At 36.8% G+C, this 16,928-nt stretch overlaps 1 long non-coding RNA gene across 1 annotated transcript; it reads left to right on the plus strand.

The window, feature by feature from the left end:
• The first annotated feature begins 6,920 nt into the window (after positions 1–6,920).
• LOC143715674 (uncharacterized) lies at positions 6,921–10,876 on the plus strand. The gene is made up of 4 exons (XR_013195857.1): positions 6,921–7,079; positions 9,219–9,329; positions 9,433–9,460; positions 9,934–10,876. It is a non-coding gene; the product is annotated as an uncharacterized LOC143715674 (long non-coding RNA).
• Positions 10,877–16,928: the final 6,052 nt, after the last annotated feature.

Here is a 16,928-nt window from a genome sequence, read left to right on the forward strand (position 1 = left end):
CGTATTTCCATTTAGAAGAAAATAATAAGACTAGCCAAAGGATCAGCATTATATTCATATTTTACCTCAATATGCCACAAACTCACACCCTGTGCGTATTTAACTTTCTCTTTTACAGCATCTCTAAATAGAAAAATCTCTCACCTCCTTTTCTAAACTCGGTGATCAAAACACTAACCTTTGCTGTAGTTCAAAGGTAAACAAACACACCATTTATATAACCAAGTGAACCAGATCAATGATCATTTGACCCTGGTGCTCTGTTATCACTGTTATTTCTTTCTTTAAAGATAGAGAGGACTCTAAACTTTGAGTGACAGAGAAAAGGTTCTCTGGGAAAGTGATCATGTTTCTATCAAGGGTCAGGTCAGTGTGACCTCTCCTTGACCAGTGTGACCCCATGATACTAGTGCATCTCAGTCTTGTGTTTAGAAACTGTGTGTAATGAATTCCATTGACACAGCCTTTGTCTAACACATACTGGCTCTCCACAGAGCCATGATCTAATATGTTTACCTTGTTAAACATGTTGTTGACACTGCCATCATTACAAAGCAAGTTGCTCTGCCACTATTGTGATGTAGTGATACTTGAGTCGCATGTGACCCAATGACTCAATCTGTTTTTGTATTTCAAATTATTCTTCAAAATTGAGCAAGAATGTGAAAAACAAAGTCAGTGAGAACAGGAATAAGAATGTTGCTCAGACGCTTCAATTTAAAATAGGAATTACAACGGAGCAGTGTTTGGAAAGCTGACACCAAACAGCAGTGTTAGCCCAAGGTTAAAACAATGTAAACAGTTTTTTATTGTTTTACTGTTAAAAGCACTTTATAAATGAAGGTGACTTGACTATTGTATAATTTGAATTAGAGCTCTAAGCTCATATCCTGATATCTGATACAGCAAATGTAGTCATATCACTTACTGGAATATTGCATAATGTCAGTGTGGAAGGAAGTAAATGTGTATGTGTAACCAAATTAAAAGTTAATCTCTTCTACTTATTCTTACATTAATCATACAGAAGGGCACATCTGAGTGTTGGGATATATGTTTCATTCAAAGACTAGGTTAAGGCAATTATACAGTGTGACTGATAATATATTTAAAAAAATAAATAAATAATTTAAAAAAAATATATATATATCTAGATATTCTAGTAAGTCTAGATATTTAGATAATATCTAGATATCTAGCAGTCTAGATATTTAAAATGTAAAAAATAAGTCAAAACATAATTGACAATGATAGCAACATAGTTGACGCAATTAAGATTAAGGAGTTGACAGGTAACATAATTGACAATTGCAGCATAATTTCAATGGGAGGCCTTGTTCGACAAACCAAATGTTATTTTCTTGAAATTGAATCATAAAAATATTGAAAACCGTAACAATGTACCCAAAATAGTTGACAAGCAATTAATATAATCATTGACAAAATGCTTTATTTTAAGTCTTTTAATGATGACAGCTCATAAAATCAGTTATTAATCAGGAATCTACCGGTTGTCACACTGAAATAACTGACTGAATCATTCGGGTTGCTGCTGTATCATTGTTGTGAGAATACGTATTCACTCTTCGACTGCTGTGACCTCTTTCTATTCTCTCTACTATTTATAAATGTACATTCAGAAATTCATTTTCGTTCGTGTCAATGTTAAGCTTATGAAAACACTACCTGACGGACTGGAGTTTATGACTGGTAATTGGAAAAAAAATAAAGATAATAAAGAGGATAAAATATCTGCAGCAGAACAAAATGACATCACATGATGCTGGTGTCACAGCTTGGTTGCTGCAATAATAACTCGACGAAGATTTACTCAAAAAGGAAACAGTCTTTAATATAATAATCAAACTCAGACAAGCACTGAAAATGACAGGAGAATAAAAGAACCAACTAAAGACATCGCAGAACGAAAAACAGAATGAACTGAGGCCTTATATACACACTGGGATCGTTAACTTAACGCAAGACACCTTCTTAACATAATCAATGATTATGGAGACAAATTAATTGAAGAACTGAGGCACACAGAAACACAGAATCTGAATAGAAACAGAACAGACATGTTACATTACGCCCCTTCCCAGAAAGGTGCATCCTTGCGCCATATTAGTTTCAACTGAGGGAGGGTGGGGGCTCTGGAGGGGAAGTGAAACCGGAGAGTGGAAAAAAAGCTTGAGGGCGAACCAAACATTCCATGGGGGAGTGGAGGGAGGAGCCAGGAGCAAGAGGAGCCAGATGGTCACGCAGAGTCCAGCCAGGACGAAGCGCCAGGGCAGGAGTCGAGGGAGGAGCAACGGTGTTGACTTGGCAGACGACACCCTGTGAATGACTGATGAAGATGGAGCCGCTGGTGGTGGAGACCAAGGCGGAGCGGAAGAGCCCACATGACAATGATGGCACTGGAGACCAAGGTGGAGCCCTGGCGAAGAGCGTCCGAGGTGGAAGGAGCAAGGAGCTTGAGGAATGAGGCGAAGCCGATGGGAATTAGGACGAAAGTGGAGCCGGGGGGACTTAGGATGAAGATGGAGCCGAAGGTGCAAACAGGACAACGTCTGACCAAGGCGGAGCCGGTGGGACGAGGGAGCTCGGTGGAGCCGTAAAGACAATGATTTTTGGTGGATCCGTCGACAGGCCGCGGTGGAGTGATGGGTTCGTAGGCTGGAAGCGGACGCACGGGACACGGTCTTCAAACGCCTCCAAATTACTTCCATTCAATACATATCCTGGGGTTGTGGGCAGAGCTTCCCGCCATGCCCTTGAACTCCAGAATAACTTCCACAGCGACACACAGTGTTGACGGCTCACACACCTGGTCAGACTCCGTGTGGCTCAGGGGACGTTGTCTCACCCCGTCCGGTCCCATCGATCACAGCAGGCCGATCTCCACAGCCTATGGTGGCCTCTGGCAAATCCTCCTTCTGCATCTCACATGGAGGAGCTGGCTAAACTCTGGGTCTGGAGTGAGGCTGGTGTGGTCCTCAGCCAGGCCAATGGTGAATTGTTGTTCACCAGCACCCACTCCACGAAAGACTAAACCTTTAGACTGTCCACTGGAACGCATGCCTCAGTTGACGTAGAAGAAGACAGTTCAGGTAGTGAGTTAGGCCCCCTAGTTCGATGAAGTCCCGCGTATGATCTTCCAGTGGACGGTCTCCCATACAAGTAATATATATATATATATATATATATATATATATATATATATATATATATATATATATATAAAGTAAAAAAAGTAAAAATATATATATATATATATATATATATATATATATATATATATATATTATATATATATATATATATATATATATATATATATTATATATATATATATATATTATTTTTTTTAACTTTTTTTAACTTAGAATTTTATTAATAACACAAACAATAAAAGATGTTAATAGGGCCCTGTAGTAGATTTTTTTATTTATTTTTTTGATACTGCAAAATTCAATTTTTATAGTTGCTGTTCGGTTTAGCACAGGCAAAGCAAAACATTCTACACACATCCTGCCTAAAGCAAAATACACACCCTTACTAAAGGAAATCTGAATTAAACGTACCCTAACTCATGTGAATTATTCTGGTGCTATTAATTAAAACCTATTAAAACCCCTGAACAATTAGTCCAACTCCCTTAAAGATCTTACAACTTTAGAGATATCAGATGTTTCATATATATATATATATATATATATATATATTTCAAGCGCTCTTATAAAATATAACATTTAATATAAATTAACAAAAATCAACCAACAGAAAAAATAAGCAGAACTTACTGTATACCAAAAGGATCTGATAAAGACAAGCAGGCTTTGTTAAATCCTATTTTCTGCTCTTTCTCTCACGTCCTCAGTCTTCATGAGGCAAACCAGTAGAACAAAAATATTTTAGAATCAAGCCTCTTTATAACCATGCTGCTGCTTTCCACCGAATTGCTTTGTCCATATATTCGTGTTATCTTTTTTGTGGTGGTATGTCTCATTATCTAAGGAATGAGATACAAGGAAGTGCTCGTGTTCATTTTCTCTTTTGTTATCTTAAACAAATTAGAGCTCTCAACACATCCTGATATTTGATATACAGGAAAATATTCTCAGATTACTTCATTACCAGAATAGTATACAATCGTCAGACTGGACGGAAGTAAATGTCTATAGATGTGCTGCATAAATCCAAAGTAAATCCAAAGTAAAATAGGTTGTGAGTCTTTACTTATTCCAACATAATTAGGACACATTGAGTGATGGAATAAATGTTTCTATCAAATAAGGCATAAATTGTCAGTGGTAATCATATTATATTAGTTCTTGTTATATTAATATAATAAAAAGACGTTAGACACAATAAATGAAAAAAATCATTATAGTGTTTACATTTTCATATAATTTGTTTTGTGTGTGGATATTTCAGATATAAATGTATTATAATATTCGACTTGTGCACTGTTTGTACAATAGTAGAAATCTGTTTAAAGTGTTTACTTTCTGCCTCCTACCCAGGCTCAGTTTCGAAAGCCCTCATTTTAAACCACTAATGTAACTGTTATTATTGTAATATTGTATCATGCGAGCTGCACGTGACAGGTTGTGGTTTTTGACTTGATCTCAGTGTTCAAAACATTCTGAGAACTCTGCAGTAAGCGCTGTATCCATCTGCCTTTCTGCTGCATGTTCTTCTAAGCTTTGCACCTGTTTGTGTGAAGGGAAGCCGCACTGTTTTCATGAAATTCACAGTTTTGAAACAAAGATAAAGAGGTAGGTGCAAAAGGGAAAACCCCCTCAGTAGAACATTATTTTCCTCTTAAGTTGAAAATTAGTACTTTGATCCTCCACTTGACATTACATTTGACCTAGTGATCTGTTACAGACATTAAAAAGTGCCTCGCTCAGTTACAAATCTGTTTATGTGGTTAAGATATTCTCACTTGCTATGCTGAGGTAAAAGCAAGGGTGGTTTTGAATTTTAATGAGACATTAAAGCGTCCGCATGTGCGATATACTCACTGATAAAAAAAAAAGGAAATTCAGTCAATTCCTGCAAATGCATTGAGGCTGGTTACAATAACTTATTGTCAGAGCATTATTCAAATATGAAAAGTTTCATTATTTACTCATATGACTTTCTTTCTTTTGTGGAACAAAATTAAACATTTTGAATAATATTGTGCTCTTTCCATTACAATAAACAGAAATTGGAGTTTTCACATTTCAAAAAATGTGCTAAAGCTCTAATAAAGAATCAAATGTATTGTTATTCAATGATGATCTGTTGACCATTGTGACCAGATCATTGAATCACTGAGTTGAGCTCAAGAAGTGAATCATTTAGATTTGTGAACTAAGCATGCATACTGTGAATTTCATCAACCAATTAATCGAAGAGACATCAGAGACTCATGAAGGTGTCACAGAGAGCTACTTTAGTATGTTCCTCACAAAAATCTACTATATTGCTTCAGAAGACACGGCTTGTTTTTGCATGCTTTTATAAATGCCTCTCCAGCTGATATGCATCGGCAAAGGGAGAAGAATGAGTTCAGGAAAAAAGGCAGATTAGAAATCGGCTTGGTCACGTAGTAAGTCTGTCCTGCCTTACTTTCCATGCCAAAAGCATTTATTATCAAAAGGGTTTCTTTTGTAATTTTGTCTGGCTCAATCAGACAATACTAGGTTGAGTAAGTGTAAATAGCCTCTGCCAACAAGGCGGCCTATTTGCACTTGGTCTCTAAATAGACAAAGTCATACCAGTTAGAAACAAAATGAAAGTGAGTAAATGATGACAGAATTATCTTTTGAGGTGCACTATACCCTTGAGGCCCAACAAAAAATCTGGACCAGTTTTATTTCAAGAAATTATAGCTATATATATATATACTAAACTAATATAATTACATGTTCCATGTAATTACATGAACGTTGACAATCAATTGTATGTCCTATCTCTTCTGTTATTTACAATATATATATTGTAAATATCAGAAGAGATAGCACATACAATTGATTGTCAACCTTCATTACCAACAAATGGGATTTCCCAAAATAAATAAATATGACCTTAAACTTCATGATGGTAAAGACCCACCTACAGGGACAACAATACATTAGCCTTGAAAAGATGGATGCCCTTTACAAATAATGTAAATAATACTGTGGGGGGTGGAGGAATGATAAGTGCATGACTGTTTAGTGGTTAACTCTTTCTCATTCACAAGGCTGAACTTTATCTTTCTGGTTTTGTATGTCTTCCCTCATCTTTCCCGTTATGTCTTTTACAAGCTACTTTTGAATTAAAGGAAATCTTATTCTGAGAGAGAAAAGCCATGAAGGGAGTGTTTTTTGTGCTACATCACTCCACTGAATTAGAAAATCGCACGTGGTCAAGTTATCCCCCAGCCTGCTGCATTTCATTTCGTGAACAACAGAGGGCACCACATACCCCATGCAGGTGTACCTAAACGGCTCCACCCCCACGAAGTGTGCACTGTAATGAATGAGAAAGCAGAAAATCATTCCATCTGATTCATAACCAGACAGGTGACATTAAACTAGGTGACAAACGTAGGTGTATATAAGAAGGTGACGTGAAGACATTCTGTGATATACTGCACATTTACCAGAACAGAAAGTTTATTTCAAATAAAAACATACTAGCATGCCACATTTGTCCTTAAAACACATCATGAAAATGAAAATGGAAACAGAACCTTAATCTTGGTGTGACTGAAAGAGATGTCGTCAGTGATAAACTAAACTATGTAGCCAGTAAGCTAAAGAAGCAATCAGAACAAGCGATAGTAGTCAGGTGAAAATGAAGCACCAATGTGAAAGGGTGGGCCAGAAAATGTTAAAAAAGAGAATGAAGACAGACCAGTTTATAAAACATCAGCTTTTCCCAGTCTACAGATGCACACAAAGCCAGTTAGCGACATAGCAAGTAAGCACGGTATTAGAAAAAGATATGTTTACCTAAGATAAAAGGAGCATCTACTTCAAATCTTCTTCAGGACACATCATAATAAAAGTACATCTACTCTCAAGAAAAAGGCATAATGGGTAAGAAACTCAATACTGCTGTTCATAAAAAAAGCTCCTCTAACCGGAAGACATCACATTTCATAGGTTTCAAGCATTTAAAAGCACAATGTTAGTCTTATTACAAATTTCTTGTGAAGTTGCTTTGGATAAAAGCATCTGCTGAATGAATAAATGTAAAATAAGTTTTGTTTTCAACATGTTTTAACAATTAATAGGCGAAGTTTATTCTGGTTGGGCTGGTCGTGCATTCGTTCGACTTTTTAAATAGCACAGGTCTATCAAGCGTTAGGGTAAGCTAATAGGCCTTTGCTTTTAGCAGTTAGCACTTAGCATTCAGAACAAGCAATTGTTGTGATTAACTGTGTATTGCAACTATGTTTGTGTCCATGTTTGTGGTGTGTGTTTGTGTTTTTTGTCAAACTATTAGTTACAAGTTGGAAAACTAAAAAAAATAAAACTATTACATACTGTCGTGATGTCACATTAATTTAAAAAAAAAACATCTGCCAGAAATATGCAGGTACCTTTGGGATACATATTTCAACATACTATTTGGGAGAAACTAATTCTAATTTTGAATAAGAATCTATTTTGTGATTTGGGATGCAGCATTAGTCCAACAGGGTGTTAGCACAACATATTTGTTTCAAGAATGCAATTAAAAGGGACCTATTATGCTAAAAAAAAATTATAATGTGTTTGAACACATATGTCTCTACAGTGTGTGTAAACAACCAGCCTATAATTATTTTAAAAAAAAACAATATTTTTTTTTTATTATCCCCATAAATAGTTAACAATCTCTGGTTTCAGATGTCCCCCTACTCTTACTAAAGAGTAGTGAAGCCCCGCCCATGACAGGTGACGATCTGCCCTATTAGCATAGATCCCACCCTGAGTGAGCCACTTCATATTTTGTGTGATGTACAATAAACTTCATAAAACTTTGGCCATAATTCGGATGGGGTCTGCTACAACAAGCTTACTAATAGTGGATAAAAGATGACAGCATAAGTTATGACTGTAATTAAACTAAACTATACCTGTTCTAACTCCATGCAGCATATATTCACTGGCTCTGTAGACTGAACACTGCTGACAGTTTCATTGTGTGAAATTGTCCTATTTTGTTGCCATAGAGCTCTTAAAGCTCAGCTGTCTTCTAGAAAGGGGGCAGGGAGCAGCAGCTCATTTTTATTTAAAGGGATACACAAAACAGCGCTTTTTTATGTTTATATGTTTATATCACTGTGAAATTTAGTCTGACTGTAATAGTGCTTTGTTAAGTTATTGTGTGCTATAGTTTTGATACCATTGTTTTTTTGAGTTATGTGATGGGATATCCAGTGTTGTTTAACATTAAATGTTCAGAAAACTACCTGTATGTATTTTAAAATTAGATCCTACCAGATATATTAGTTAAAGGTGAAAAATTACAAATTGTGCCAGAATTTAAATAGCTTGGAGTTATCTTAGACACTCATTTAACATTTGAAAAGCATATTTAAAAAATTGTCTGCGCAGTGACACCTCAACTTAGAAATTTTACATTTATACGGAGTCAACTTTCAATAGAAGCTGCACGAATGTATTTGCATTCTTTGATTTTTTTTTCCCAAATTTTTCTTACTGTATTCATGCTTTAAAAGACAAGAAACCTGATTGAAATCATCATTGTTTTTTACTTTTGACAATTTTGTTATGTTTTACAATTGTTGTTTAATGTACAAAATGGTTAATTATCTTGCACCCTCATCCTTAAAAGCATTTGTTTCTTCGCGTACAGAAAATATAAGACAAACAAGAGCTTCGTCAAGAGGTGACTGTGAAGCACATTTTAGAGTAACTGAGTTTGATCGATCAGCTTTTTCTGTAAGAGCTGTTAATAATATGTATATTGGGGGATGTATGGCAGTAATTTGGATTGCAGCTTTTATTGTTATGTGATGGATTATATATCGTATAAATTTTTCATGTGTGGGGGGATTTTATGGTATGTAATGATCTTTTGATCTTTTGGTATGTACTGTGATTTGGTACTCTCCTGCCCAAGCACAGCAGATGAAATATAGCTTTGTAGATAATTCTGGGGCAGTTTTTTTACTGTCCATTGTCCCTGTCAAATAAAGAATTAAATAAATAAATAAAATCTTCCAGAGAGCTCCACATCGATTGGGATAGCCGTGGCGTTTGGGATCTTGGGATTGTTCCTGCTGATATGTTTGATGCAGATATGCTGCAAGAAAATCAAATGCTGCAAGTGCAAAAGTAAGCAGCATCCTCATTACTGTCTAAAAAAATTATAATCAGTGTCCCTGAGCAAACTGTGAGGAAATAATTATGATATTTGCTTCCATTTTTTCCTTAACAGACCATTCGGTGAAAGACAAAATTTTAAAGTAAGTGAACTGACTGATATTTGTTTGTTTATGTGTGTGTGGGTGTGTGGGTGCAGGTAAACTCATCCGTAATGGGGACAAAATGTGTTCTCCATGAGGGAATCTGCTTAAATCATATATGTTTTTTGAAAATGTAAAAGTGGAGAAAGTTCTTTGTAGGTTTAGGGGTAGTGTTAGGGGATAGAATATTCAGTTTGTAGCCTACAGTTAAAAAATCATTGTTGATAGAAAGTCCCAATAAAACATGAAAACCCAACGTCTGTGTGTGTGTGTGTGTGTGTGTGTGTGTGTGTGTGTGTGTGTGTGTGTGTGTGTGTGTGTGTGTGTGTGTGTGTGTGTGTGTGTGTGTGTGTGTGTGTGTGTGTGTGTGTGTGTGTGTGTGTGTGTGTGTGTTAATGGTGTTCTGTTTAACTGAATAAATGTGGAATGATTGGTTGCTTATTTTTAACTTTAAATTGTGTGCATCTCTACAGGAAAGTCGGGATGAAGAATTTGCCTCCGTTTTCAATCAGCAGAATCGTTGACAAGAAATAACGGCTATCACTGCTCATATAGCCTGTCATTCTCTCCATTTCTGTAAAAAGTGTACATGCATCCTGAAAAAATCTAATTTAGTCCATGTTTTCTTTATTTACTGTACTTGTAACTGTAATTATTTCCATGTTATGATGTGGTAACATCTGTTAATTAATTTATTTTATTTCTTCTGTGAAATGTGTGAATCACGATTCTGAAGTGAAGGTGTCAGTGATGTGGATGATTCATAACTGTCTACGCCACAGCTAGGGAAAAGCAGCACACCTTTTTTTATTGAGAACGCTTCTCTTGTTGTTTTTCTCATTCTCTGACTCAAAATTTGTCTCCATATCTTGCTTTTCAGTATCACCACAAAAACATAGCGAAGCCTTTTTCTCAAGCTGAACCATTTCCACATAAAAATGACTTCAAAGGTCACCATATACAGTGATAAAATATTAGTGTCTTCGATTGCAGTAGAATGATCACATCATCCTCATTGTGATTGTAATGAAGTCCTCTCGGGTGATATATTTCCTGTTAAGCAATATAATGTGTGTGATGTTATTTGGATCTGTATTCCTATACATCATATCTGATGTCAAGGAAAATGTGGTCATATTTGTATATTTTTAAGTTTAGTGTGTGTGTGTGTGTGTGTGTGTGTGTGTGTGTGTGTGTGTGTGTGTGTGTGTGTGTGTGTGTGTGTGTGCGTGTGTGTGTGTGTGTGTGTGTGTGTGTGTGTGTGTGTGTGTGTGTGCGTGCGTGCGTGCGTGCGTGCGTGCGTGCGTGTGTGTGTGTGTGTGTGTGTCGAAATCTGCTAAGGGGTAACTAAATGTATGAAATCATGTAAAAATGTATCGTCTTTTATTGGAAAATTAAATATTTTTATCAAACTTTGATAATTGCCTTATTATTTTAAACAAATCAGAAGATATTATTCAATGTACATTTTATAAAATAAAATAAAAATCACCTGTAATGTTTATTTTATTTCATCAGCATAGGAGAGTACAGGGACTCATCTCCAGATCCCTCATTTAACAGTTCATCTATTGCCAAAATGATGGGGAAAAAAAGATCAGGCAAGAATAGAAAATGATTGAAAATATTCAAACAAGGAATGTCAGAATCAGTTTGTAAATAAAAAATGTCCATCAAAAAGAACACATTACACAATATTCACTAACTCGACAAAGTTTTTCTATTGGATTGGCATTCATTCTCTTTAGCATGCACTGTGAAGTATTTCACTGTTCCCCGATCATTCCGATTCAATTTCAGCAATTGACGAACAAATTTATACACACGAGCGTTATGTATTATGCAGGTTATTGTCTGTAACAGACAGCATGTTGAAGCCGCTCGATCAGGCCCCCATTTTCTTCCTCTTCTTGGAAAGCGTCAAAACATCCGTTAGTGTGGGTTTTGAATGCATGTACTCGCTGGAACTCTGCATCTCATAAATGCCGTATTGTACATGTTATATTTTGTCAGACATCGATGTTGTGATATTCAAAAGATGTGGATTTGAAAACAGATGGATTGTAAGGTCATGTTTATTTGTCTTAGCCGACAAGTATTCAGGGAAGTGATTGTTGCCCATGAGTGTGTTATGTTGATGTTTTTAGTTCTAATATAGCCTAACCGACAGCCAGTGTTGCCAGAATGGAAATGTCCAAGTATCATACCAGAAGCTTAAAATGATCGTGTTTGGAAGAAAATTATCTTACACGAGTTAAATGTACAGAATAGAGCTATTTATCCAGACCAACAACTTTTTGACATGACCTGAAAATTACTTTATTGCTACACTATCGACCTTAGATTGGAAACAACCATAGACAGTAAAAGAAATGGACACAGCGACCCCTTGATTTCAACAGAGAAAAAGTGAAGCTCATTAGAAGTACTCACTTCCTGATGGCTGAGCACAGGCTCAAACTGAGCTTGACGACGTAGATGTGACGTGATCAACCTGTCTGACAGTTGTGAATCTTCTAGTAGCTGTGCCAAGACAAATCTGAATCACCTAATTCCTCAAAAACGTTGAAATATTTTGTCCCGTTGCTTTTATGGACTCTCTATCTATGGGCTTCTCCCTTGACTTTATGCCTCCATGTCCCCCCGATTGCCTCATAGACAGTAAAAGATTGCCTGCGAGCTTCCCCTCCTGTCTATACGGTAATTTCTCTACTGTGCGACAGAGAGTTGCGTGGTTATGCTTCTACAGGGCCATAACGTAAGATATAAAGTAATGGAGCCTTTTATACATTGTCGTGTTTTTTTTAAAAAATAAATAATGGACAAATTAAGTCTTTGGATGCCTCAGATGTAAAGTTATTCGCTGTCAAAGTTACGCCAAAAGGGAGGCTTCAGTTTCCGGCTGATGTATTACCTTGGAAACAACTGATCTAAGCCCCGCGGCAGGAACGTTAACTTGTCCTCGTGAGAGTAATTCTCCACGATGATTGGCCGAGAAACGTCTGGCGACACTGCCGCCAGCCAACCTAATTTTTTGACGTATATGATAACATGCGTAAGGGTTGAACTACATTCGATTTTGGGTTAATTTAAAAACATGCTTGAGACATTTGAAATGCTTTTTGCTTAGTTAATTATGCTTATTTTATAGATTAAAGTTCATTTAGTGGCTTAAATAAATTGCATGTTACTCAGAGACTGACATGTTTGGCTTGTCAAAGATGTTACGTTCAGCAGTCGCAAATTTGTTGCCTTGAAAATGAAGTTAAAAGGAAAGGAGTGGTTTTGATGCACAGTTGTTTTTGTCTCTTAAGATTTTTTTTTTAAACCCATGAAAATGCAGATCACTTTTTTAAAACAATTGTTCCATTATTACATTATATACATGAATAAAATGTAATACATGTTTTTCAATTCAACTCAAAATATTTTTTTCATAATATAAAAATATATTACATATGAATAATGCAAAATACTGTAGAAGCATTTTTACTAGTGGTTTCTGACTTCTGGAACACATGACTGTTGTAGTTTTTTTTTCCTTTTTTAACAACATTTCCTCTTTAATCTCTGGTGATCATCGTTCAGTTTTTCATTTGATTCAGTTCATAACAGCATTTGACAGCAGCACATTAAACCCCAAGCCAGACAAAACTTCATTAGTTGTTCAACTGACGCAGTTCATGCAAACATTTATGAGGCTAGTTATTTCCTGAGTTGCCATGCAGCAAGCGAAGTGCATGGCGGTGGTCTGTAGGAGGTGGTCTGTAGGAAGTGAGAAACAGCAGTTAACATCTGAGGTTAAGCAGTCGCTTGATAACTTGGTGTTAAAAAGTTAGGCAGTGCAACTTTCACACTCACAGGATGGTAAAAACTCAAAACTTCAGACACTGGTATACCATGATGGCGTGATTACTAATAGGAATGGTACATTTAAAAATAATAATTATTTATTCACTATAATGACATTTAAAACCCACATGCTGTTATTTTTCACTGGAACACAACATGGACGTTTTTAAGAATCTTGGATGTTTTCTTCACAGTGACAGTTCATGGCGACTGGAATGGCAACAAAAAAACTCTTATTTATATATATTAAGTAAAACAAAAATAAAAAGGCAATTTCTTGAAATTGCTTATTCATATCTCCCAATTCACCAATATACGCTGTATGCAAATATGCAATATCTTTACATCCAATTGTAGAAAAGATAATTGCATGGGTTTGGACTGACATGAGGGTGAGTAAATGATGATAGTTTTCATTTTTGGGTGACTCTTCCATTAAGTAACCATGTGTCATTATGACATGCAAAGGAGTATTTGTTCATTCCGTAATTCTTTTTGTGAGTATTTATAAAATCACATTTATAAAATCAGAAATAGCAATACAAATTAATAATTTTGATGACATATTCATTATTTTGAGTAGCCAAATGGGCTTGGAAAACGGTCAGCATCGCATAATTCAGTTTGTTTTGTAGGACTGCCTCACTGAATCAATTTGAGCTGTTTCTCAGTCAGCAAAACTGTATTCAGATGCACATGATACTTAGCGCTGGATGAATTGGATATTTAACTTCAAGCAGTTGAAACAAACTGCTACTTTTTGAGAGGCAATTGCAAGAAAAAGCGTGCTTCATTCTGCACAATGTACCGTTTTGATGCCTCTTGCTTTTCTAGCGTAAAGACCCCGGTATACTCATGGCGAAAGTCTTTTTTATTCTTCACTTAGGAGTAAAAACAAGTGGGAAATCTATGAGCTTTATACAGTATTAAACATGAAAAAAACAGTGTCAGTGTCGCTTTTCCGGAAAGTTTCTAACTTCAAATGAACTTCTTTTGGCCTGATTCTGTTCTAAATGATGTAAAACATCAGTGTGTATCATGGTGAATGTCCCATAACATGGAGCGAGCAAAGCAGAGCTAAGGTTTTCAATTCATTCCTATGGAGGTTGAGCTTCACTCGCGTGCTATGAATTGTTGGATTGACAGCGGGTCAGAGAAAGTATTGAGAACGGCTGAGAGCATCCAAAAGTTGAGAGATGCTCACTTTTATGCAAATATCAAGTTAAATATATATCTAGGAGACAATTGCTATGAGACACCCGCACCCACTTAGGATATGTCTCAAAGCGGAGGCATTATAGCGTTTTGAGTGGCACTGAGCGGAGTTTGCCACTGTAGTGACAAACACCGTTAAGGTGTGGTGACATTAGTGAAGTTGCTGGAAACGCCCATTCAAATCCTGCTGGGAGCGGTGTGAGTAGTGCCGGAGGGGCTACATTGGTGCCATGACCCGGAAGGGTGTGAGGTTTAGAAGGGTGAGTGTAATGAAGACCAGCTACTAAGAGCCCTGCGAGTAAACCTTACTCCCCTGGCCTCAAGAAGCATGCTAGAGGCTGCGCTCTTTAACGTCCTTGTTATCGCAACCGCCTCCCATGCCAGAAAGGCCGGTTTGAATCCTTATTGGAGCAGTGTATGAAGAACCGAAGGATACAAGGATACACTTCATTAACTAGTCAGGTTTCTGTATACCCTCAGATAAAACCTCACAAGCACCCCTGGCAACCAGCAAATGGATTCATTTTACTTGTGCACAGTTGGGTCACAGAGGACAGCCTAATTCACGAGTTTGCCTAACCATCCAGTTTTAATAATTAATGGTAAATAAACTTGGCATTCTGTCTTCTAAGAAGGCTTGATCAAGAGGAACTTGTGTTTGGAACTTCATTATATCTTTTAGTGAAATGTGAGAATGATTTTCTGAACTTCAATCATTCTTACATGGGCAGTTGCATTCTTATTGCACCAGTCAACCTTTTTTTGAGCAGTCTGAGATCTACAGAGCTACGGAGAAACTACAGCTAAAGAAAACCACATTCCTCATCGGGTCTTCCTACTCACTTCCTCTCTGGCACTCGGCACAAGTTGTGCATCAGGCCATGCATATGTCTGAACATTCTGACTTTTTCGAATGTTGCAATCTTACTCAATGAAGTTGAAGTTTATCATGTCATTACATAGTTATCTACTTTGTTGAATCATTAAAAGTTGATAATAGCATGGAAGTATAGTAGGAGGTTATCTTTTATATACATCTGCATTTTTGGGTGGGGCAAACCCTGATATATTTTTTATGCTCAAAATCTCTCCGTTCAGCATTCGGTCATATGTGGGATACTATCTACGAGGGCGGCGAGGACGCAGAGAAACCGCAGTCATGACTAAGTTGATTATTCACTTACTGGGGGAGTGTGATGTCAAATTAACCCACAAAAACTCCACGATTCTCCCATTTTCTTCTAACCTGTAGGTATCTTTCCTTTAAAGCGTGACACAGATAAACAAAGGCTGTCTGTCAAGGTCACTAGATGAGAAGATTAGTATTTCTTCTACAGTAGAATTTCCAGTTAGTGGGTTTTGAGATCTAGGTTTTTTTTTGTTTGTTTTGTTTTCTATTATTCTCCGATTTGGGTAGTTTGCGTGTCATAACAAGTAACGGCTGTGAACTGCAGAACTGTGATCTGTGAACTGTAAAACTGATTGGCTGATGGAAGTCCTGAAATCAGAAAACAAAGACAGATGACAGGAAGTATAGTTTATGCTTTTTAAATACTTGCTTTTTTAAAATAATTGTAAACTTGTAAAACATCTACTATACTTAAAGGTGAAAATTCTGTCATTAATTACTCACCCTCATGTCGTTCCAAACCTGTAAGACTTTCGTTCATCTTCGGAGCACAAATGAAGATCTTCTTTGATGAAATCTAAGTTCTCACTCCCTCCATTGACAGCTATCCAACTTTGACGCTTCAAAAAGATCATAAAGAGATCGTACAACTACTCCATATGAATTGAGCTGTTTAGTCCAAATTTTCTGAGACACGATCGCTTTATATGAGGAACAGATTGAATTTATGCTTTATCCTCATTGTTTTATTGGATTTTCCATTTTTAATGACTGTTAATGGAAAAAATATATAGTTCTGTCATGAAACTAAATTTTGCAGGCTGATAGGTCCTTTCCATGCAATCTGCAAGCAATCACTTCTTCACCTCATGGAACAAGTTGATTGGTCTCTGCCAGTGGTTAAATTGGGCCGGGGCTCTCTGGGCTCAGCCCCGGCACATAAGCCTGCTGTGCTTGTTTGCAGTCAGTTGCCTACTGGAAATTATGTCACATAAAAATTTGGTGAAAGTGATGCTTTTGAAAACATATTTCTGACCATAAATGAAATATTTTTGAAATGGCATGTCTATTTTGTCTCGGCGGAGCTGAGATGAGAACAATCGGATAACGGCCGTATTCTTGTTAAGCTGCTTAATCTCGTTGTCAGTCGACCATAATCGCGGACCGCTCGCGCATGCGAATCTAGGTGACACGAATAAATGTACGCAGCAATATATAATGAATGTTCCTGGGAGATCCGGGATGTGGACCGGGATGTGGAAGCGCACAAAA

The sequence above is a fragment of the Siphateles boraxobius genome, unplaced genomic scaffold (genome assembly GCF_051911475.1).
Source record: "Siphateles boraxobius isolate OS27281-9 unplaced genomic scaffold, OSU_SipBor_1 6, whole genome shotgun sequence".
Taxonomy (NCBI): Eukaryota; Metazoa; Chordata; class Actinopteri; order Cypriniformes; family Leuciscidae; genus Siphateles; species Siphateles boraxobius.